This window comes from Rhinichthys klamathensis, unplaced genomic scaffold, assembly GCF_029890125.1.
Source record: "Rhinichthys klamathensis goyatoka isolate OS25496 unplaced genomic scaffold, OSU_Roscu_1.1 h1tg000210l_1, whole genome shotgun sequence".
In the NCBI taxonomy this organism is placed as follows: domain Eukaryota; kingdom Metazoa; phylum Chordata; class Actinopteri; order Cypriniformes; family Leuciscidae; genus Rhinichthys; species Rhinichthys klamathensis.
Window position 1 is genome coordinate 304203 of NW_026606735.1, and position 23895 is coordinate 328097.

Below are 23895 nucleotides of genomic sequence, written 5' to 3' on the forward strand. Positions count from 1 at the left end.
GAATGTCATATACACCTAGGATGGCTTCAGGCCAGGGTGAGTAAATCATGGGCTAATTTTCATTTTTGGGCGAACTATCCCTTTAAGCCCCCCAAATTTGCCCTTGCCATTAACAGTCCTTATTCATAAATAAGGGCTACATTAAGATTTAGGGTAAATAATAAACTCATCCTGCACAGCTCATCCTGCAGTCGGGACTTGTTTCATCCCATGTCACCATGTACAAATAACAGTCAGTAGCAGTCTGTTTAACAGCATTAACGCAGTGTTTTATAAACAGGATTTTAGATTTACACTATTGAGACTACAAAAAATGTAAACCTCTGTGGTGGCAGTGTGTCTGTGGTTTAATGAGTCAGTCTTCGCTTACACTGGTATGAGGCATTTCTCATATCTCTGTAGAATGCGTTTACTTTGGACAAATCATCAAACACTTTGCTCCTGCCAAAGATGAGAGCTTAAACTATGCTGTCAGGCACATCAGGAATGTCAACATCTATTCCTGCACATCAGGTGGTGGTGGGGGACTTTTAGTGACGTAATGGGTACGAACAATTGTGATGTGATGTCAACAGAGGAATCTTATCCTTTCACCATTGTTTAAAAAACCTCCTGAATGAACACAGCTCAGGATAGAGACCATGTAATCAGTCAAAATGGCCAAAGTCTTCTTCATACAGGTCTGATCTGACAACTTGACTTCATGGTGATGGAGGTTTTCCTTCCCCCAGTTAATGTATTACATTTCTGTATACATTTCTGCAGCAGATTATTTTGTATAATAGCATTTTAGCAACAACAAGCCTTTCTGCCACATCTCTCAAAGGAAACCACAGTCATTTCTTTCTCATGCAGGCACCTTTCTTCTTGTTCGCCCCTCCCGTTTGTGTTCTTCCGTTCAACTCGTAGTTCACCCTACTTCTGCAATTTATCTTCCGCCCACTCTCTCAAGACTCACCAGCTCTTTGTCTTGCTCTCGCTCTCTTTCGTAGTCTCTTTTTCTCTTGCACTCTCAGCTCATTTTTTATTCATATTCAGAATGGTTTCTGAAAGGATGAACGGAAACTTCAGTGCTGCATGCGGGCGCTCAGCAACAAGGACATTTGCAGCACATACCCACTCACAGGCGCTGACAGACGTCTTTTTGTGTGCATGTACGCAAGCCACGTGTAGCCTTCGAGCACTGATTTTTCCCCCTGTTTTTTCCCCCCTGACTCTTCATCAATATTAAAGGGATAATTGACTAAATAATTATATCACCCTCATGTCATTTCAAATCTGTTTGATGCCCTTTTTTCTGTGGAATACAAAAATGGAAATTCTAAAGAATGTGCTGGTCACTCTTTCCCATGCAGTTAAAATGAATTGGGTGCTTTCAAGTTTCAAAATAGGTTGCAAAAGCATCATAAAAGTACCATAGAAGTGGATTCTGTGTATTCAAATACTTCAAAATTGATATTGTAGTTGATTGATAATCTTGCCCACTGAGACCAGATCTGTGAATTGAAATTAAGAACACGATCATTCCAGGGGCATCACTTGGACCATTTTGCTATGAAATGACGCTGAATATTGCTGAAAAATCCTGAAAGAAAATATTTTCCCTGATAATATTTCACCAATCAACAGCTTTTTAGAACTAATAATGCCAGATTGTGAATGAATCAAGCTTTTGATCTAATCTGTCAAACAGTTTTAAGGTTTCTCACACCCTAGTTACAGGATATTTTATAATACAGAAAACAAAAAGAGCACTCAAGGTGGATATTTGTAGGAGACAGACCGTGCAAATATCTTCTATCGTTTGTCAGCGATGAAGCAGCTCTTTATTACATGTGCAGCTTGAGAATGACTCAGACACTCAGTAAGTACTGATGAAAGGCTAGAAATGGCTTGTTCAGTCTGATTTGTCAACAAGCCATTTGTGAATCAGACTCAAAAAATAATCAGATCTGACTCAAAAGAATAATTTGTCCATGAATTGGAGATTGCTATTGGAAATGGCTACTTCTCTCAATTGTCAAGGAGAGGTAGAGCAATGTCATCTGATTTTCAGTGAACAGTGACACACAAAACTATCATATGGCTTTCATATAGACCACCTTTATGATATCTTTATAGTGCTTTTGTGTCCTTTTGAAGTTTGCCAGCTTCGGTTCCTGTTCATTGTAACTGCATGGGAAAAAAAAACAGTACAGAATTTCTCCTTTTGTATCGCACAAAAGAAAAAGTCATACAGGTTTGGAAAGACATGAAAGTGAATGATGACAGAATTTTCTTTTTTGGGTGAACTATCCCTTTAACATGGAAAGACTCAGTAAAACCTTCTTTATTTGTTTCTTTGTTCTTTGTCTCTCTCTCTCTCCTAGTCTCTCAACTCAGGAAGGATTTGAAAGACAGTGCTCTCCTGAGACACAATTGTCTGTTCTTCCTGCTGTTCCATTGCTCTAACCAGACTAACCCAACTCTAACTAGAGCTCTGAAATGAACGGTATTGCACTTAAATACTCATTCAGCAAGCCAATCTTCTTCTCTTCTCTTCTCTTCTCTTCTCTTCTCTTCTCTTCTCTTCTCTTCTCTTCTCTTCTCTTCTCTTCTCTTCTCTTCTCTTCTCTTCTCTTCTCTTCTCTTCTCTTCTCAATGGGCAAGGACATCATTTGGGTGGGAGGTGAGAAAATATAGCAAGTTTTTGTGTGAAAATTCAGCTGCATATACCTAAAATTATCACTTTAGCAATTGGCGTACCAATGTCTCCCCCCCCCCCCCCCCCCCCTAAAATGTAATGAAATATTAAAATGTTTAAAGGAAAACACTTTGCTATCTTCATCATTTGCTTGGGGGGATTTTGTTATGTATCAGGGTTGAGTCTGGTTTTCTCTCACCTGTTGAGAGGAGTCAGTCTAGACTCTAGACTAAGAGGCTTTAGTAGCAAAAGACAGACAGGATTATAGTGTCTCAGTCAGGTGAGGTAACTGTAAAGTTTAGATGTCACATTTGACTTCTTTGTGTCTTAGGCTCATTTACAGTACCATTTAAATGTAAGCAGATGATGTTTTTTTGTTTGTTTTTTGATAAACCAATTACATAATGTAAAAATGATTTACATGCTTAGTTGTTATCAGACCTAATGTCTCGACTTTATTTCGTTTTTTTTCTAATATTAATTTAGTAATATTTGTATATTTTCTATTTATATAATTTTTATATAATTTTAAATAATAATTTATATATATTTTTATTATATGCATAGAAAATACCCTTTTATCAGAATCATGTTGACAGTTTTTTTTCTGTATTAAAATTTCCTATGCCGCAGGTATAAAACCCCCTTCTAACCCCATATTATATTACCAAAAAGTATAAAACAACCCTCGATGATCAAAAGAGAGCCATGTGTTTCTCACTAAAGCAATAAAAGACGGGAGTTGAATTGAGAGCCGAGAGCCGGTGGCGTCGAGAGAGAGGTCTGGGTGTGCCGTCTTCTCAGGGCTTGTGTGTGGAGATGGGACATATTGAATAAAAAAAATATATATAAGTATGTTTTTTAAGTAATTTAGAACTTAGGTGATCTAAGTTGAACTTGACTTGGTATTTGTACATTGATTTGTTTTTGTTTAGCAGAAGATTGCACTGGCGTTATGCTGTGAATTGATCTGTATCAAGGCAGAAGGTTCTTGGCTCTGATCTGGTGGTCTGTGTGGGTGGGTGTTTGACTGACATTAGTCAGATAATAAAATCCATCCTGGCCAGGCTCAAAAATATTTTCATATAACTGGCCTGTTGCTCCCTCTCCCTCTCTCTCTCTTTTGCTCAGAAATGCTGAGGACAGCGTGTGGCAGATTAAAGATGGACAGGCTTGTCTGTTTGTATTCGGTGCTTTGATTTTTCTGATATTACTGTGTCCCAAGGGTTTATGATTCCTATATAAGAATATAAGGTCCAAATTAAGTGAGCTTTTGTTAACCCATTCAAAAAAAGAATACAGTAATTTTGTATGTGGTGTGTGTTGTAAATAAAGCGGGAAATCGCCGGGGTTTGGGAACAGCGTCCAGGAAGGGAGAGCCACACTCCTCTGAGGAAAGATCAGTGAAGCGTTTTTCCGGCTTGGCTAGTGTGGAAAAACAGACTGTTCCTCTAAGTTAATTAATGACGCTGTTGACCGAAGGTGACTCAGGAAACACTGCCGTAGTGAACTCTGCTGTGAGTGTGTGCATGTGACTGTTACTGCTTGAGTTGCCTTATTCTTATCTCTTGATGTTTTTCAGTACATCGAATCAGCTTGCATCAATCTCCGTAATAAAAAACAATGTTTGTTCTAGGAGCTAAATGTGTTGTATGACTGATATGAATTGCAGTAATAAGTATGGTAAAAAACTGTCCTCGGGCAGTCGTTATAAAATGTTTAAGGCAGTAATACTTTACAATAATGTTTCATTTTGTTAAAATTAGTTAACTACATTAGTTAATGAACTAACAATGAACATTACAGTATTTAATAATCTTTGTTAAAGCTGCAGTCCGTAGCTTTTTTTGGGTTAAAAATGATCCAAAATACATATTTGAGAAAATACATAACCAGCCAGTGTTCAAAACTATCTGCTTGCTGCAGCTCGATTCAAATCGGTAAGCTTGTAATACTGTTTTTAATTCCAGTGGTACTGGTAGATTTCCGCGGGAGATTTGAGCATGTCTTTGCGTCATTACATCACATCTGTACACATAAAGAAGGAGTCTCGGCTAGTAGGCTATATTGAGTGTGAGGTAGGCTTGCCGCGATAGACGGTGTTGACGGTGTTACCGGTTTTAAGCCCCATCACCGGTGACATCACTTTCCCACCGTGACACCGCGATGTCTTGACTTTTTTAAAGTATTCGTTTTTGCTAAAATATTTATTTGAATTAATTAAATTTTTTTTATATTTTTATATTGAAATAATAAAAAAAGTTTTATTACCAGCGAGTTTTGAATTGTCAGCGCTGAATTGCCAATGGACGCTTATTTCGAAAGTGAAAGTATAACGCGCGCACGCATTTAAAAGCTATTTAACCCCCCCGCCCCGCCCCCCACGGTGACACCGGGATTACCGGTGTTGTCACACGTCGAATAACCGGTGGGAAATTTTCCTCACCGCCGCAACCCTAGTGTGAGGATGTTGGAGGTGGAGATTTATAGCCTTTTCTCACTGCAATGCTGACGTTGTTAACAACAATTTGAGAACAAAGTATAATTTGCACGGTTTTGCGTGATGATAAGCGATTTTTAGATTTAATCAGCGCGATTTACTGCAATGTCAGAACCAGAACAAAAGTGGATGTTACTTGTTCAATGACATTTCCCGGTGAAAATTATTATGTTGGTCATACTTCCAAAAAGAATAATCTGTGATTGTGAATGCCAGTATCCACACCGGTCGCGGTGACTGACAGCCTCACAGTCTCCTCAAACATTGTGTTCATCCGTGCTGTGCCGTGTCGAACTATAACTCACGTAAAGTTGATAATTCCGCGAATGACTGCAATTGCAGATTTCGAACAGAAATGGCGACAAAGAGGAAAAACTGCGGACTGCAGCTTTAAAGTTAATTTCAACATTTAATAATACATTGTGAACACTTTACAATAAGGTCTCATTCGTTAACAGTAGTCAATGAATTAACTAACATCAACTAACACTGAGCAACATTCTAACAGCATTTATTAACCTTTGTTATTACTCGGCTCTGTGGAATGCTTGATTCTGATTGGTCAATCGCGCCGTCCAGTGGTATGTTATTCCAACAACCCCTGAAAACAGATAACAGAGGCTCATCCGGGTTACTGAAGTCAGCAGCGCTTGCTAGGAATGTTTTTTCTTCGTGGAAGTTTCGTTTTTTGTGAGCTAATAAATTATTAAAACTCAGTCGAATCAATATTTTGTGTACAGTTATTTAATTATGCCATCCAGTATCATGGCCTCGCTTTCTCTTGTTTCATAACAAACAGGTACGATTTTAAAACAGTTTATCTGAAATCAGTATCTCGTATCCCCATAATTATTTGTGTGACGAAATTCTGTGTAATAAGTGGTATGTCTGCATACCGTATCCCTTAAATGTCCGTTTGAACTTGCCACGCTAGCAACTGCTCTTTCCACGGAAGCTTTGCGGTTAAAGAGCTAATAAAATATTTAGACTCAGATCAATATTTTGTGTCTAATTATTTACTTACGTGGCAAGTAGCTGTGTAATAAGCGGGAAAATGTACATCCATCCAGTGGTTATCTCAGAATAAACCCCCTTCAGGCTGACGCAAGACCCCTCCGTTTCACGTCGGGTTCCTCATCACCCTGTCGGGGGTTCATTCTGAGATAACAACCGGCTGGATGTACATTATCCCTTACTTAATGTTAATATGTTCATGTTCATGTTAATGCACAGTGCATATATTGTTAACAGATACAAGGTTTGATCCTCAACATTAGTATATGTTGAGATTAACAATAACTAAGATTAATAAATGCTGTAGAATTTTTTTTGTTTGTTAATTTAATGTAGTTAACTAGCTAATGTTACCAAATGAGACCTGATTGTAAAGTGTTACCTTTAAGGCCAGTCCATGCTTATGTGAGGCGTCATTGAATATATGGGGTTTTATGAGAATAACAGAAAAATATCTAATCGGTTCAATGCTCATTATCTTGATTGGAATAGCTTGAGAGTTTCAGGTCAGTAATTTTTGAAATATTGCTTGGATGCATAGCAATCATGCAATGAGTCAGATATTTCTAGATTTATTCGATTACTTTTCTGCCAGCAGACGTCTAAGAAATAAAAAGCATTAAAAGCTCTATTTGCTAGGCCTTTTAGATAGATTGACAAAGTTCACCTTGCATGTGTCAAGAGTTATGTTCTGTTTTTCTGTTTCTTTGTGTTTTGGTTCTGTCCTCCTTGTCTGCCTGTTTGACCCAGTTTCTCAGCTTGTTTGATTATCATTCTGGGGTGCGTTTCCCGAAGCCAATATGGTCGCAAGTTCCGTCGTTACCAACACAATTCAATGGAACTTGCGACCATAGTTGGCTAATGATGCTTTTAGGAAACGCACCCCTGATCACCTGTTGTCAATTAACTCGTTTGTCCCTGTGTATTTACACCCTGTGTTCTTTCTGTTCTTTGTCCTGTCTACATCAATGTTGTGGTATTGTTTGAAGTTCGCTTCCATGAGTGCTTTTGAATTAAAGACCTTATTTATTCATCTTTGTGCGCTTACTTGTGTACAACAACTCGCGACAGCATGACACAGACAGTTTCATACCATTTTAAAATTTGGGATCGGTAAGATTGAAAATATATATATTATATATATTTCTTTTTTAAGAGAAGTCTCCTATGCTTACCAAGGCTGCATTTGACTGCTCAAATACGGTAAAAACAGTAATATTGTGAAATATTATTACAATAAACTTTTTATTTTATTATATTTTATAAAAGTCATTTATTCCTGTCATGACAAAGCTCAATTTTCAGCAGCCATTACTCCAGTCTTCAGTGTGATATGATCCTTCAGAAATCATTCTGATATGATGAATTGGATCAAGAAACATTAACCAAGAAGCATCAATTAAGAAACACAATAAACATTCTTATTAGCAACATTAAAAACAGTTATACTCTTAAATATTTATTTGGAAAATCGTGATACATTTTCTTTCAGGATGGATTTTTTTTGTAATATTGTAAATGTCTTTTAATGTATCGTTTCTGAGTAAAAGTATTAATTAAAAAACAAACAAACATTTGAAAGCTATGTGTAGCACCATTCACTCCTTAAAAAAATTAAGATACAAATGTGATTACATTGTTGATTGTGAAATAATAAACTGATCATCATTTAATTGTTATTTGAAGGTGCAGTAAGTACCTTTTTCATCTGTAAATATAACCTTAGGTTTACAATTATATATAGCTTTTCACGATGGACGTTGTCGCAAACATTTCAGAACAATATTGCAATAAAAATGTCTCAGATTCTTAAAGTCCTCTTCTAGCAGTTCAAAGAAATTGTCCTAGATTTTTTAGTAACATAATGCTAGCCAAATGTAGTTAATTTGCCTCATTGGCTTGTTCAGTGTATCTTTTTTTTAGATGTGGCAAAACTCTTTTTGTTATCCTTTAGTGCTCAAACTATAGATAGAAATGTGAATCCTTTAGAAAAAAGAAGAAGAAAAAAAAAGCTGTACAGTGTACACCCTCCCAACAGTTGATGACCTCTACACATGTTTTAATACAAGATGCAGGACTCATAATCCAGTGAGGATTGGTAAGGAGATCTGAGGAAAAACAAGCATTGCCAAATGCACATAATATCATGCACAAGATCAGTGCTATTGTACAGCACATATGTGATGGGATTACTGTTCTTTCAACCTATTTTTGTTGGCTCCCTTTCGCGTTCCATACCTCCTTCTGTTTCCCCAGATGAATAAAAGCATGAGGATTGAGGGTAATGGACTATGTAATGTTATAAAGATTACAATGAGGCACTTCTCTCCAATCCCTCAGTTTAAGCTTCCCTGTAAAACCCGATGCTCTTATTGTGCTGTCCATAGAAGCATCACAGTCACTATTAGCTGATTTTAGACATTTTGATTGAAATAGCTTCTCAGTGTCAGCACAATGCGATACAATTAGACATAGATATTCTCTTACCTTTGCGGTCTAATACATTCTAAATATATATTTCCCCTTTTTGTCTAGATGCCTATTTTTAGGATTTAATCAGCTATATCTCATTACCATGCAGTTTTAATGCCATGTTTTCATGACATGTACTGTATTTCACTGTTATTTTTAGGTTTTGTTTTAAGCTTTATGTATTTTCAGAAGGCCGTTAAGTGCAATAGAAAAACGGTTTAGATAATTAAAACATTTATAATTTTTTAGTTTTGGTGTAGACCTGACCCAGCAAGCAATAGTTATCATTTCACCGTCTGTTAAAGGTGCTGTATGTAACTTTTTCACTCTACTAAAGCATAAAAATACCATGCAATGTTTGCAGATATCTAGGAAACATCACATACTCATGAGTTCATACTCATTTCTCTGAAAAACAGTTCTACAGCCAGTTATTTTACTTTGAAATGTGGGTTCCGTGTTGGAATGTCTGTTTATGTTTTTGTCTGTGTGATCTCGCCCACTGCCAGTTCACCCAATAGTATTTCGACACCCCGGGATGCCAGTTGGCAGGAAACAGCTTATTGCAGCCAGCAAACTAACTGGGTCAGAGATTGCAGATTCTACCAAACCTTAAAAGCCTCGGTATCCATCTAAAAATCTCTATGAATGAGAGCATATTAAAACACGAATAAATCAACTTACAGTGTGTTAGTCTCCTCGGCTTTCATTGTCAATTGTGCTCGTTCCTGTTGCGTGTCCTTAAAGCTGCTGTAGGTAACTTTTGAAAAAATGTATTTGCTAAAACTGTCATTATGTCCTGACAGTAGAATATGAGACAGATAATCTGTGTAAAAATCAAGCTCCTCTGGCTCCTCCTAGTGGTCCTATTTCCATTTGCAAGAAATACACGCTCCCGGTCAGAAACAACCAATAAGAGCCAGGAGGAGTGTCTTAGCACTGTCAATCACGCTCGTGTACGCGCTGATCACACCCCTCTCTTGCACAGCGCGAGCCGTCGTTCAAACTCAAGATTGCCGGCGTGCTGCAGCTGTCGGAGAAACAGTGTTAATTTCGTTGACGAAGACTATGACCAAAATTATTCGTCAACGAACCTTTTTCACAGACGAAAACTAAATAAAAACTAAATAAAAAGTCAGATATGATGACGAAAAATGTGACGAAATATAACTGACACTTTAGTCAACGAATAAAAACGAGACGAAAATATTAGGGAGGGACGAATGGAGAAGAGATCCAATCATAACTACTCTTTTTGTGGGACAAATGGGAAGAAATCCAATCAGAGCGAATCTTTGAGGGTAGGTTGATCTATGCAGAAGCAGCAGCCATTTTAAAAAGCCGCGGCAAATGCAGGAGTTTACACGGGAGGAGAACAAAAGACGAGTTGAGTTTGCAGAACGTTTTCACAACAGTTAGGTTGTTTAATTACATTATATTTAGTAGTGTTTAGTTGCACAGTCTTGGACTTAGTTACACAGGTTTGGCTGATTTCAGTTGGCTTTCCTCGTTACCAACACGCTAACGTTTTTCATGAACAATAGAAATGTCAGAGCTAGGTCTAGGACGAAAACGCAGAATTGACGTCTGGTCACACTTCACATATGACAACAAGGACAACAAGTCCGCGTGTAAACCGTGTGGAGCAAAAATCGCTGGGAAAAACACCACCAACTTGAAGCGACATTTACAGACGACTCATCCAGAAATACATGCGAAGGTAAGCAGACACGCTAAGTTTATTTTATCAGATAAACCACCGTGTTTCCGCTAAACTTGGAATAAAATATAAGCTAAAGGAAACCACCTCTGAACTGTATTGATTAGACGATTGTCTCGCTGAATTAATATGAGTATAAATATTAAATGTCCTCAAATTAAATCAAATGTGTACTATTATAGTAGATGTTGTGGTGTTGTAATGTATATGACTGGACAAAGGGTGTGTGTGTGTGTGTGTGTGTGTGTGTGTGTGTGTGTGTGTGTGTGTGTGTGTGTGTGTGTGTGTGTGTGAGAGAGAGAAAGAAAGAGAGATAGAGAGAGATCTGAGGAGATTGGGCAAAAAAGAAAAAAAATCACAACTTGATTCCCCTTTTCACCCTCACAGATAAAGAAGATGTCTGATGACAAAAATGACCATGGGCCAAGTGGAAATAAAGCTAGTACTGCTAGTGCAACCCAGCAGCAGGCCATCTCTACAGCTTTCCTTAGTTCTTCAAAGTACAAAACTGAATCGAAGGAACAACAGACCAAGGAGCAGGCCATAGCTAGATGGATTGGACGCACAGGTTTACCACTCACAACAATTGAAGATGAGGACTTTGTGCTAATGATGGAGATAGTGGATAGGAGACTAACAGTTCCAAAGAAAACTAAAATGAGCAATTTGATTGAAACACAGTATGAACATGAAAGACAAAAATTCAAAGAGAGACTGGGTGCTGCACGGAGAGTATCCATTGGCCTTGATTTGTGGACAAAAAAAGGACTGACAGCCTCATTCCTTGCTATAAGCACATGCTACTTTTGTGTTGAACAAAGTAAACCTGTACACATATTGTTGGCCCTTGAACAAGTAGCTCACCCACACACTGCACAGTCTATTAAGGCATGTGTGGACAAATGTATGCAAGAGTGGGCCATACCAAAGGAGAAGATCCTGACAGTAATAACGGACAATGGGAGTAACATGGTGGCAGCCTTTAAAAACACCACAGCAGAAGAAACCAGCTCTGAGGACGACTCCCCTGGGTCCACTATGGAAAGTGACTCTGAAATTGATGAACAGCGGTGAGCCATGTTTGGTTTATTCTTTTACATGACAGTCGATTATAACATGAATGATTTTCCCCCTGCATCACACTACATATATACAGTATACAGACACACACCAGCCACTTTATTAGGTTTAGACTTATTTGGTTGTCTTTTCTTCTTGTTATAGGTACCATCATGTTGAAATGGACCGGACCCCGTGCGTGGTGCATACCATACAACTTGTGGTCCACCTGTTGCAGAAAGAGACAACTGTAAAAAGAGTCCTCGATAAAGCAAGGTTTGTGGTGAAGCTCTTTCGCAAGTCCTCAGTTGCAACACAGAGGTTATTGGACCAGTGTGGTGTTATTGTTGTAAATGACTGCCCCACACGCTGGTCAAGCACATTCAACATGGTCGCACGACTCCTCACAGTCAAAGATTCAGTCTGTCAAATCACAAATGACATGGGATGGGACAGTTTGCTTACTAGTGAGTGGCAAAAGCTTTCATCATTGCATGACCTACTGCTGCCTTTTGCGGAACACACTAAAACCCTCCAGAGTGACACCACATCTATGTCTCTAGTGGTTCCTGCCCTCTTTGATCTGCTGAGCCACCTAACTGACTTTGCACAGAACACTCGGTACAGAGACCTCGCCACTCTTGCAGAGAAAATGAGATCAAATCTGAACCAGCGTTTTGCTTGCCTCTTGGATTCAACTGATGAAAAGTTCTCAGCACTTGCAGCAGCTGCATGCTTTGTCAACCCAACTGTCTGTGAAATCCTTGTTAATGTTGATGTGGCTGATGGAAATATCCAGGAACTGCTGAAACAGGCAGAAGACTATGTGGTCAAATGCACTTTCCAGGAGGACCAGTCTGAAGATGATGCAGAAGAAGAGGTTATTGAGGAAGCAGCACCATCCTCAAAGCAGCCGGTGTTTAGGTTCCTCTCAAAATGCCGCACCACAAGGCCTAAACAGAAAACCTCCACAACCAGCATCAGGCAGCAGATTATCAAGTACAAGGAAGAACTTTCACATCCCATCACTGAGGACACAGGGACGGACTTCTGGCTGGAAAAGAGTGACAGTTTTTATCACAGTTTAAAACCTTTCGCATTAGACTTGTTGGCTATACCAGCTTCTCAAGCTTTTGCAGAGAGGGTATTCAGCATCACAGGTGACCTCACAAGAGGACGGCGCAACAGAGGAAGGGTCACATTGGAGCGAAGTGCTTTCCTTAAAATGAACAGAAACAAATAGAACTTGTATTCACTGCTATTTACAGCATTTCCTGTAGTAGTATATGCACAACTTGAAAGTTACTGATTTTGTTGTTCCATGCAATAATGACATCACAGCTTAGCATGTAATTCACTTGTCTTGAGTTGAGCTCATTGATACTACTTTTAATTATTAACAGAAGAATATTTTATTTTGTGTGCAATGGCATTACAGCCAATACATCTTTTATTCTACATTTGAGAATTGCACTAATCTGTTCTGTTCAAATCTTGTTGATTTTGCACAGAGTAGCAATGCATTGTAAGGCATTGTAGCCTAGTTATTTAACTTCTCTTGAGGTACGTGAACATTTACAGGAGTGAATTATCTGTATTTAGATACCTTGTGCAATGGCATTACAAACAATAGTTTTATTAATTTTAAGAATTGCTCTTTATTTTTCTTAAAGTTTTTGATTTTGCACAGTTCAGAGTTACTATATTTCAATAGTATTGTACTTCATCGTGAAAGAATGTCATATGCATTGCATATCATTCAGGGAGAATGCATATCTTTTTCAGGGAGCAAGTATATTTTTCTGGGACAGCAGGCTGTATGCTTATTTTATGTGAGATTATCTTTTGTGAAAAAGCCACGGTGAGTGTTTTTGACATTAAGAATAAAATACATGTTTTGTATTACAACTGTTAAATCTGTGTCTGTATTGCATATTCAAATCTTAATACCATTCCATAACAGACTGATGGATACTTCCAATGACTGGAAATTTTGGAGAAACATTTAGTCAAGTCAACTAAGTCCACTGTAGATTTAGTCGACTAAATTTGGTCTACAAAAACTAGACTAAGACTAAAACTCTTATTATATTTAGTCGACTAAGACTAGACTAAGACTAAAAGATTTCAGATGACTAAAATATGACTAAAACTAAATGGTGTGTTATTCAAAAGACTAAGACTAAGACTAAATCAGAATTTGCTGCCAAAATTAACACTGCGGAGAAACAACCTAAACTGCCAATTCTCGAGTGACACCTGCTCATAAAACAAAGAGGTAAAAGGAAAAAGGCCGATGACGATAAACAAGCGAAAAAGAAAGAATTACACAGAGCCCATTGACTCGGTGTCAAAACTCTAGCCGCATAACATGTAGATAAAATGTCACGCACTCTGCTAAGCAACAATTGAAACCTGCTAATTCTGGCGTGTCATGTTGCTGAAATAATGTACTAGCACACCTTATCTAGCATTATATATCACTAGAATAATTACTTACATACTGTAACGTTAGTTACCATTATATTAACGTTATCTTACTAGCTATTTATAACTTATAGAAAGAGTGCAACGTTATAAAGTTACATGTAGGCTATTGCAAAATACATAATGATTTGAGGACCAAGTTTGTAGTCAAAGTATGGGCAGGCCATAGTCAATGTAAAGCATATTATTGACGTTTAGTCCCTATTAGTGACATCATCTGGGCCTCCCGAAACCTACATCAGCTGGGTGCAACTCCTATACCAAGACGTCAGGAGCGTGGTTCGATGCACAGCTGGGATATCATCTCCTTTCAACATCAACATAGGAGTCCACCAAGGATCGGCCCTTTCGCCCTTGCTTTTCATCACATGCATGGACACAGTGACACGGGACCTCCAGACGCCCCATCCATGGTCCTTACTTTATGCTGATGATGTGCTCCTCGCTGACAGGGAGCGGCAATACCTTCAAGACCAAGGGCAGCATTGGAAAGATCGACTGGATGCAAATGGCTTGCGACTCAACCTCGCAAAGACGGAGTACCTGGAGTGTGGCCCTCAGACTGATGGTACCATTGGCATCGACGGAACGGATCTAAAGAAAGTTCAACAATTCAAGTACCTTGGATCAATACTCTCATCGAACGGTGACACCCTCCCGGATGTCCGCGCACGTGTGAGTGCCGCCTGGTCAAAGTGGCGCCAAGTCACGGGAGTGCTATGTGATCGCCGAATGCCCATCCGCCTAAAGTCCAAAATCTATAAGATCATTGTACGCCCTGTAGCCCTGTATGGAGCCGAATGTTGGCCAGCGACTGCCAAACATGGCCAGCTCCTACACGCCATGAAAATGCGTATGCTCCGCTGGTCACTCGGGCTGACAAGGCTAGATCACGTCAGGAACATCGACGTCAGGAAGCGGATGGGAATAGCGCCGATTACGGAGAAGATGCTTGAGGCCCGTCTCTGCTGGTACGGTCATGTAACACGCAGCAATGACAACTCAGTGGCGAAGACAGCTATGCGCCTTGATCCACCCGGTAATCGCCCACGTGGCCGCCCAAAGATGAGATGGATGGACCGGATTAAGCAAGATATGAAGGACATGCAAGTCGCCCCGGAGGACACTACGGACCGGAATAAATGGAGAGCAGCCTGCCAAAAAGCGGACCCTGCACCTGCGCGGGACAAACGCTAGGACGAAGAAGAGTCCCTATTAGTGAATGTGCCATATAACTTTTTATCCGCTGTTATCGGTGGCCCTGTTTACTAGCCTGCGCGTTCACGGCAGGCTCCGCTGTGGAGGACGAGCTGTGGAGGGAGGGCTGTAGCGCAGCAGAGAGCAAGGGGGTGGGACCTGTAAGTTGTGCTTGTTAAAATTTTCAGGCTAAGTCAACGTTTCAAAACTCCCTACTGCAGCTTTAAACTGGCAACCCTCGTGAGCGTCGAGTCTGAGGAGGAGGGGGCGGGGGAAACAACAATTTGTACTGCAGTACCGATTTCGACCACTAGCTGTCATTCTTACAGACTGCACCTTTAACTATAGACCCGATATTGTCCGGCTATTAGTAACCCACTTCTAGCCAAAATAACCTTGAATTTGGATACATGTAATTTTTGCCAAAAATAACTTGCAAGATGTATGATATTCCATAATGTAAGCAAAGTCAACAGTGATTACGAGGTGTTTGGTTTCATTTCTTCGACATATTCTATGGGTAGCCTGCGTGTCTATTCTTGAGCTATGGTTAGACATCTATTACATTTTTACTGACAGCCCAAATTTTGCCTTGTTATAGCCTAGACGTCTGGGCTGTGTTTGGACGGCTATTAGACATCTTTTAAATGCAAAATTGCTTTTTGGGGAGTCTGACATCAGAGTATGAAACCATTTTCTGAACTCAAGTGCACACAAGCAGTTCATATACGGTATTGGGAAAAGACACACTTGTCAATATCTCAAAGAGGTTGTCTTGAGCGCTCAGATAGCCCACTTCTCTCACCTGCTACACCCAGGAAAATGGCCTTAAGTGGCGTGTAAACCCTAGTAGCAGGATCAAATGGAGGAGAGGAAATCCCTGCAGATTCTCACTGAGAAATTGTTATGTGGCTGCCAGGTCGTTTGAGCAGGCACACCAGTAATTAATTGCAGTTGGGCATAGAGCCAGTAACAGGCACATGCTAAGAGATCAGACATCCCTCTAATTAAAATGACTGGCATGAAAACAGCAGGGTGAGGCAGCTTTTGTGTGCCTAAAACAGGCTTTAGCCATGTAACTTATCCAGTCAAGAGATATGATGTCAAGTGCAGTTCATGGGTGTAGGTTGGGGTACATGTTCCTAACAAAGTAAAGAAGTCCTTTCTATTAAAATAAATGTATTTTTAATGTATAATTAGTTTATTAATTAATGAATTAACAGTAACCAGGGAAGCCGTCTTGCACACTACTGCCTCAATGTTTTATATGTGGCATATTCTGCTCACATGAGACGCTACACTCATTTTCTGTGCACTGTCTTCTGTAACTTAAGGCCATAGTACGGGGAAAATATCAGCTGAAACATCGAGAAAAAGTAGTTTGCCAAACTTTACAGTTTGCCCTAGTTTTAGTTCTTTGTCTTATTGATAAAATATAAATTTTTAACTATCAATTGTTGAACATATGCATAAAGTAAACTTTCACATATGTAGGCGAAGGCATGGCACATCTGTGGTATATCAAATAAAATGACATATAGTAAGTAAAATATGGTCTGATATGTTGAAATGTGACAGTAAACCAGAGTTTAAATACACAAAGGCAATATTAAGTAGATCACTTGGGCATTCATTGCAAATGTAAGTGCTTGTCAAAGTTTGAAAAATGCTGGTCTATGGCAAGATCTTGCGGCCTGTAGATTCGAATGTAAACATCATTACGGTAGCTGTGGAATTCAACCTTTAATCTGAAGTGAAAGCCATCGCTGCTGAACAAAGAAAACATGAGGAGGCAGAGTGAGAGAGAGACAGAGAGAAGGGCCCCTGTGGTTCTGGGGTCATGGTACTTTAATGGGGAAATGCTGATGCTGTCATTTTTAACACACTACATGAGGTCCCGCTCTGAACTTTTGGCAGGGATTGGGGAATGTCTGCTTTTTACTCAACTAAAGATAGTTTCATGTGTGCTCAGAATAATGTTAATCTCTACTACAAAAATAAATCCTAAATAAATTAATTACCCTTCTGCAAGTCAGAAGAATCAGCTTCTGTAGTGTGTCATGATGGTTATTTCAGCAATCACAATTTCCTGTCGTCATTTAAAGGTTTAATGGCGAAAATACAATGATTTTAAAATGAATAAAATTAATTTAATGATTTATGACAGCAACAACATAAAACTAAATGTTGATGTTTTCTGGTGTATGTGAGTGGTGCATTGCAAAAGTCTCATCTATGAGTCTAGAGTGTTGACTTGATAAGATGTAGTGGACAAATGATATATTGCCAAGGCAGATATATCAGCCGATATTTAGCATTTTTTATATATCGGCACTAGGGATACGTTTTTCAGTTTGGCCGATGTGTCGGAAAAGAGACTTTTATTTTGACAGCACTGAGAACACCAGAGACTGAACGCACAGCACTCCCATTCTCTGTCTTCATTAGTTTATCTCTGTTTAACAGTTCTGTCTAATATGTTATTAAACAAATAAAATAAAATAAATAGCATACAAAAGTATTATAGCATTTGCTTTTATATTGTTAGTAATAGAAAGTCAAACACTATACTTTTTAATTTACTAGCATTCAGCAAATACACATTGGCCCTGTCCCAAATGGCACACTTCATATGCATTTTTCGGTCTTGTGAACTTACAATGGCTGCTGCGTGCACGTGTCCGTTAAGTCCATGAGACCGTAGGGTTGTCCCACTTGTCATTTTAGGTTAAAGGAAGGGTTCTTGTGAGTGGTCGATATCCGCTCTTGATGCGCACTTTTGCAGAGTCCTCACTGATGCGAGCTCCGCAGCAGACTTCTTCGCAACGGTCAAAGTGGCATTACTTCACGAAAGTGCGGATTCGTATGAAGACCGCGAGTGCTTAGAGTGCCATTTGGGACAGGACCATTTATGTCATTTAAAGGTAGGGTAGGCAATTTGTTTTATAAAAACTTTTTGTTATAATGGTTGAAACTGTTCACTTCCTGACAGCAATCAATAATAGAAGTGGTCTAAATATTTAAAAATTTAAATATATTTTCTGTGAAAGTCTCAGGACCAAACAATGTTCGTCCAATCATTGCATTCTTATGCTGCATTCATGCTATGTCGTAACTGTAATTACGAGATGGAAACCCGTTCTGCCCAGAGCTGTTCACATCAGATTTGTTCGTTTCTGTCAACACTATCAACACCGAAATGAATCTGCAGCAGTCATGTGGTGCAAGTAAGAGCTCTGTAAGTTGTTAACGTTCATTATTATTGTAATGTTATGTGGTTTGAGACGTGAGGTAATTTAAAGACATCTCTCGTGACGCTTTGCAGAATCTGCTGTGGGCGTTCATGTGTTTTGAAGGAGGCGTGGGTTTGGAGACACTCTGAAGCAGTGGCGGCTCCAGACAATTTTGATTGGGGGGGGGGGGGCAATGGGGGGGTCCTGGTCATTTCAAGGGGGGTCTCATGAAAACCAACAAAAAATACAGTGGACACGGCTAATAACTGCATATTGCTGCTACTTAACAACAAAAACAACATAGCATATCAACTACTTTGTTTTTAATTAATTAATCAATTGCAGTTTGCAAACAATATGCTCGAACTTTAATTGCCATAGCCACACCCATGACAGAAAACATATTTACAAAATAGTATCCTCCTCATCCTCCAATTCCTCGGTGTCCTCTGTTTCCAGTCTTTACTAAGAAATCCTATGAAAAATTATTTACAAAATCTTCTGCAGGACAGTTCAATTCTTTACAATAATATAATATATTATGAAAGAAAATTAAGCTGTTACACTGAGATGGTTTAGGAAAACCATAAAGTGTTTTTGTACAGTCAATTAATTGTACAGGCAGCATTAAACCATCAAAGTTAAATGATTGTTTATAGCTTCTGAATTTCCTAGCCTATATTTTCTTTAGCAGGGAGTTTCAAACTTTTTAATGGCAATGAGCCCTAAACAATACCCTTGTGAGATTCTTTATTTAGGCTTATAATATAATAAAATATAGGCCTAATATAATATAAAAAAATGAATTGAAGTATTTGAAGTGATATAATATATCAGTTTAAATGCTTCAATTTGTTTTCATATTATATTATTATAATATGAAAACAAACTGAAGCATTTACTGTAAATGGCTAGATCTAATAGCTAAATATTTTCAAGAAAAGTGAATATGTGAACTCTTTTATAGTAGCCTAATCTAACCATGCCTGAAACTATTTAAATCTATGTAAACTAATGATGTATTTTGAGTTTGCACGCGGGTGGGTGTGTAATTGTTACCGTTCTGTGTCCATCATCTGTTATTTCCACCACTTTAATTAAACCACTCTTCTTTAAAACATGATATTGTGATTTTATTTCACATGTCTTTGCGTTTCTCGTCGCCTCTCGTATTGAGATATTTGGTCCGCACACACGACTCACTGCCAATCACACGCGCTCACATCATTCTCTTTCTTTGAAACCTGTTAACTGCACTCACCAGTTTGAGCACTGCAATTATTTCTCAAATACAATCAAATGGATTTCTCCACACATTTCGCGTCAGTCCTCTGCGTGGCATATTATTCTTTTCTGCGCGGCCGCGGCATCAGAAGTGCACGACCGCGCACGCACGCAGCTTAGAGGGAACGTGATTCTTATATATTTTGTATGTCGAATAAATTATTAATTATTATTGTTCTGCGAAGTTTGAAGATAAACATTTTTAAATATTTATCCCGGATATATATATTTTTTAATCAGGAAGGGGGTGGGGGGTCAAATGGGGGGTCAAAGCATTTTTTGGGAGGGTCTTGAGACCCCCCAAGACCCCCCCTGGCGCCGCCGCTGCTCTCAAGGGAGGGTTGGATCCAAGGGGGTAATCCATCGACAGGAAGTTGAAGCCGGCCGGGTGCCGCCATGTTGTAGCAGAACTTCACTTGCGTTAGCATTTCCATTGACTCCCATTCATTTTGGCGTCACTTTGACAGCGAATAACTTTACATCTGAGGCGTTTAAAGACTCCATTTGTCCATGATTTATTTCTAAAGAAACACGACAATGTATAAAGGGCTCCATTACCTTCTATGTTACATTATGGCCCCGTAGAAACAGATTTAGTAAAAATAGGCTAACGATTGCGTCATAACCACTCGACTCTCTGTCGCGCTGTACAGAAATTACCGTACAGACAGGAGGAGAAGCTCGCAGGCAATCGGGGGGACGTCCTGTCAAGGGAGAAGCCCATAGATAATGAGTCCATAAAAGCAGCGGAATACTTACTCCTCCTCACTCACGCCAAAGAACTCTTTGCTCAAGTTCCCCGTCTCTGCAAGATTAACGTTGGCAATTTTCACGCACAGCTACTAGAAGATTCACGTCTGTCAGACAGATTGCGCACGTCATCAAGCTTAGTTTGAGTCGGTTTGAGTCTGCGCGTCAGGAACGGAAGTGCTCAAAAATCGCTAAAAATGGGCTTCAACTGTCTCAACTGAGTTCCAATGAGATGGCTCTGTCCACTTCTTATACTGTCTATGGTTGGATCGTATGCTTTCGAAGCTAACTTGCTATTGCTAGCCTCTCCGAAATTGCCTACCCTATCTTTAAAGGGGTCATCGGATTGAAGGGGGTGGATTGGAATCCACTGCTGCTTCAATGTATATGTAATGAATGAGTGATTATAATCAAGGTATTAATCAATATTTTTCCTTCTAAATATCAAATGAGTTGAATGACTTCTCTAGGCTTGTGAGATTTTACTTTGTTATAGAAGTTACCAGTGTGATTACTGAAATGTTCTTTTCATTTATTCTTTAATGTCTGTATTTGATATCTGAATGCAGGAAGTGCTTGCTCATTTAGCCCGGCTACCAGAACTGAAATGGGGACTTGTTTTGTGTTTGAGAAATGTCTTCAAAGTGTTAAAGCATAAAGGGGTCATTGAAGCCAATAGTTTAAGGGACAATTTCTTTGTTAAAGCCTTATTTTCCAGTTAGACTAAAGTCTAGCTATCCTTGAGAGAAAGAATGCATTATCTTGATGTTTTGAGACGACTCTCCTGTTTATAGTTAGAGCCTGGCCAAATCCAACCTTGGAAAAGCTGTGTGTCGGTGTGTGTGTGTTAGTCTTCTTGGTTGCAGGTTAAGGAACCACTGGCATTATGGGAGATTGACTGACTTGTTTTCTTCGACATGTTCTGCGACCTGGAAGGTCATGACGTGCCTAAACTTCAGGGTCTGAGTGTCAGCTGCATAATCTATGGACGTAGCTTAGACCTTGGTGAATGGTATAATTGCTGTGATCTTTATCACTGTAAGGGGGCGGCCTACGAACTCCTGTGTGAGTCTTGAAGCTGACTTCTGCTGATGAAACTGCAAACTATCTTCAGTAAATCTTTTCTTTAATTTATTATAATTCTGACTCCGGGTCTTTATTCATCATATCTGGTCCTGGGTCTTTAACCCTTTACCCCTAACAGGATGCCCATTTTCCACAAGTTGGTATGATTCTTTAGGGTCTTCATGTAAAGTTTGTTAAAATTCCTCAATGGTTGTGTAAAACAACACCCTTTTTACCTCCTCAAAAACAGCTCTGTCCACAGCGACCTGTTTCGGTGCATGTCTCTTTTGAATGATAATGAGCAACTGCTCACCCCACCCCTCTCTTCCGCGGTGGCACTGCCTTGGCAACCTACCTTGGTGGACATTATAAACATGGCTGAGGGCGGAAATATGTTAATACGGGACAGTCCATCAGTGGTCGTGGGCGGAGCATGAGCAATATGACATCATATTGCTCAGAAAATCCAAACGGCTTGATTACTGAGAGTGTTTAGGCTTTTTGAGGATTAAAAAAAAGGAGTGAATGGATTTTTTTCATTGTATGGTGGTTGTGTCCACACACTACAAAGACACATTTATATGCAAACACCATATAAAAGTGAATTTTGCATCCGATGACCCCTTTAATTCGATATTTGAATATCTAATTATCTAATCATTCACCAGGCAAAAACTAAGTCCAGTAATCAGCAGTGTCCATTCATGTACATCTAGTATTCAAATTCAGAATATGCAAACCAAAATATACCTCCTCCTGTAACACTGGTAGATAACCACATCTCTTGGCAACTTGCTGACATCCATCTGTATTCTTTACAGAACCGTAACTGTGGCCAAACCACAATCACATGTGGAGAGAGTCACTTAACATAATTTATGATAGGAAACATTTGTTGTTGCTTTATCAAAAATTTGTTTTCCTCAAGGAAATGTTTCTTTAATTTACTGTAAATGTTGTGATTTTGGCGTAGGTTATTTTTATTTTACAGCTACAGTTTTTACATGTATTTTCTGACAGTTTAGCATGTGAAAACAAAACCCAAAATACAATTCCTCATTGTGTGAACTGCTTGGGCGGAGAGTGTGAAAAGACATCCACGGACTTTCCCCACCTGACCTCAGAGACTCTATTACTTCTATTGCCCAATCAGTCAAATGGGAAAACAAAGAGTTTTGCACTTGTTTAAAGACTCGGAGTGAAGCTGAAGGTTTACAGTCTGTATGCGACGGTGACAGCGTGGGTGGTCCCACAGGAGCAGTGGTATTTTTTATTTACAGTTGGGCATGTGCAGGAAGGGCCTGTAATGGCACTGTGTGCTGATGCGCAGTGGCTTGCCTCCTCTAGCAGTAATGGAGTGGGTATTTATGGAAAAGCCTGTGGACTGTAACCTGAGGTCATAGCCCTTAACTCAAGCAGCCAAGATTAATTCTGACATGGTTTGCCCACGAGTCTCTCCTCCTGAACCTTTTTCAGCTTATTTGGTGTGAATGTGAGAAATATCCATCAAAGAATGCCAATCTGGTCAAACCTCAAAGAATAGGTCAAACCACTTTTGTCCATTTTTAAATATCCTGCTACCCTGAGAATGTCCTCCGAGTTAATAACGCTGTGTGTAGATATCAGTGTTAAGGTTAAATATAAAGAATTAACTATGAACATGTTCCATTAATGTTTGACAGTGAGAAAATCAAATATTTTTGTCTTCATTTTTTATATTAGTGTATCTGTTTTGTAATTTACAGTAAAACCTAACAAATTTATTTTTGTGAAATGTTTTGCTTGAAAAGTGTGCCTCCTCTGAATTGCAGTACCTTGCTTTAAAATAAATGGCATTTGTTTTGAGATTTTGCTACTGAATGCAATAACATTCATATATTTTAACTGTGACTTTTGTGGGCCAGTGTACTTTATATCTGGGGCCTCAATGCTTAGATCGAATAGTTTATTATTAGTGTCTTTATTTTAATTGATCTGCACTCTTTACTATGTCACAGAGACGCCCATGTCTCCAAGCAGTCATGAGTTGTACCACACACACACAGGTCTGGGTCTACAAAGTTAAAAACATGTGCTTAAGGCAAATAAAAAAAAAGAGCTTACACTAAGTGAAATCCTTGACACCCTGGTGTGCAACATGAATTTAAATGAATTTTCCCTCTCTTTCCCTCCCCTCTCTGTAGGAACTGAGCTATATCTACGCTGAATGAAGTCTGTGTGCTGCTGGTTTAGAATGTTGTCACGATAACATCAGCCTGACTCCGCTCTGACTGCAGCAGGTGGGAGCCCAAGGGTCAGGTAACGGTGACATTGGGTCATTGTGTGCCCAAACACACACACTCTCACATGCACATTCACGCAGTCTGTAGTGAGATGTTAGCTACGGAAATTTCCGTTACCCTCAGAATGAGGCTGATTATGACTGCTTGTT

General features: G+C 39.3%; 1 protein-coding gene across 4 annotated transcripts in view; it reads left to right on the forward strand.

Annotated features, from left to right (window-relative positions):
- The window catches only part of wscd2 (WSC domain containing 2), a 67169-nt gene that overhangs the window by 15250 nt on the left and 28024 nt on the right, over positions 1-23895 (forward strand). For 3 of the 4 annotated variants that reach the window (XM_056263801.1, XM_056263800.1, XM_056263802.1), the window contains exon 2: positions 23648-23762. The gene's annotated coding sequence lies outside the window, so the exon portion shown is untranslated. The remainder of the gene's footprint in view (positions 1-23647; positions 23763-23895) is intronic. The other variant, XM_056263803.1, reaches the window with a different exon arrangement.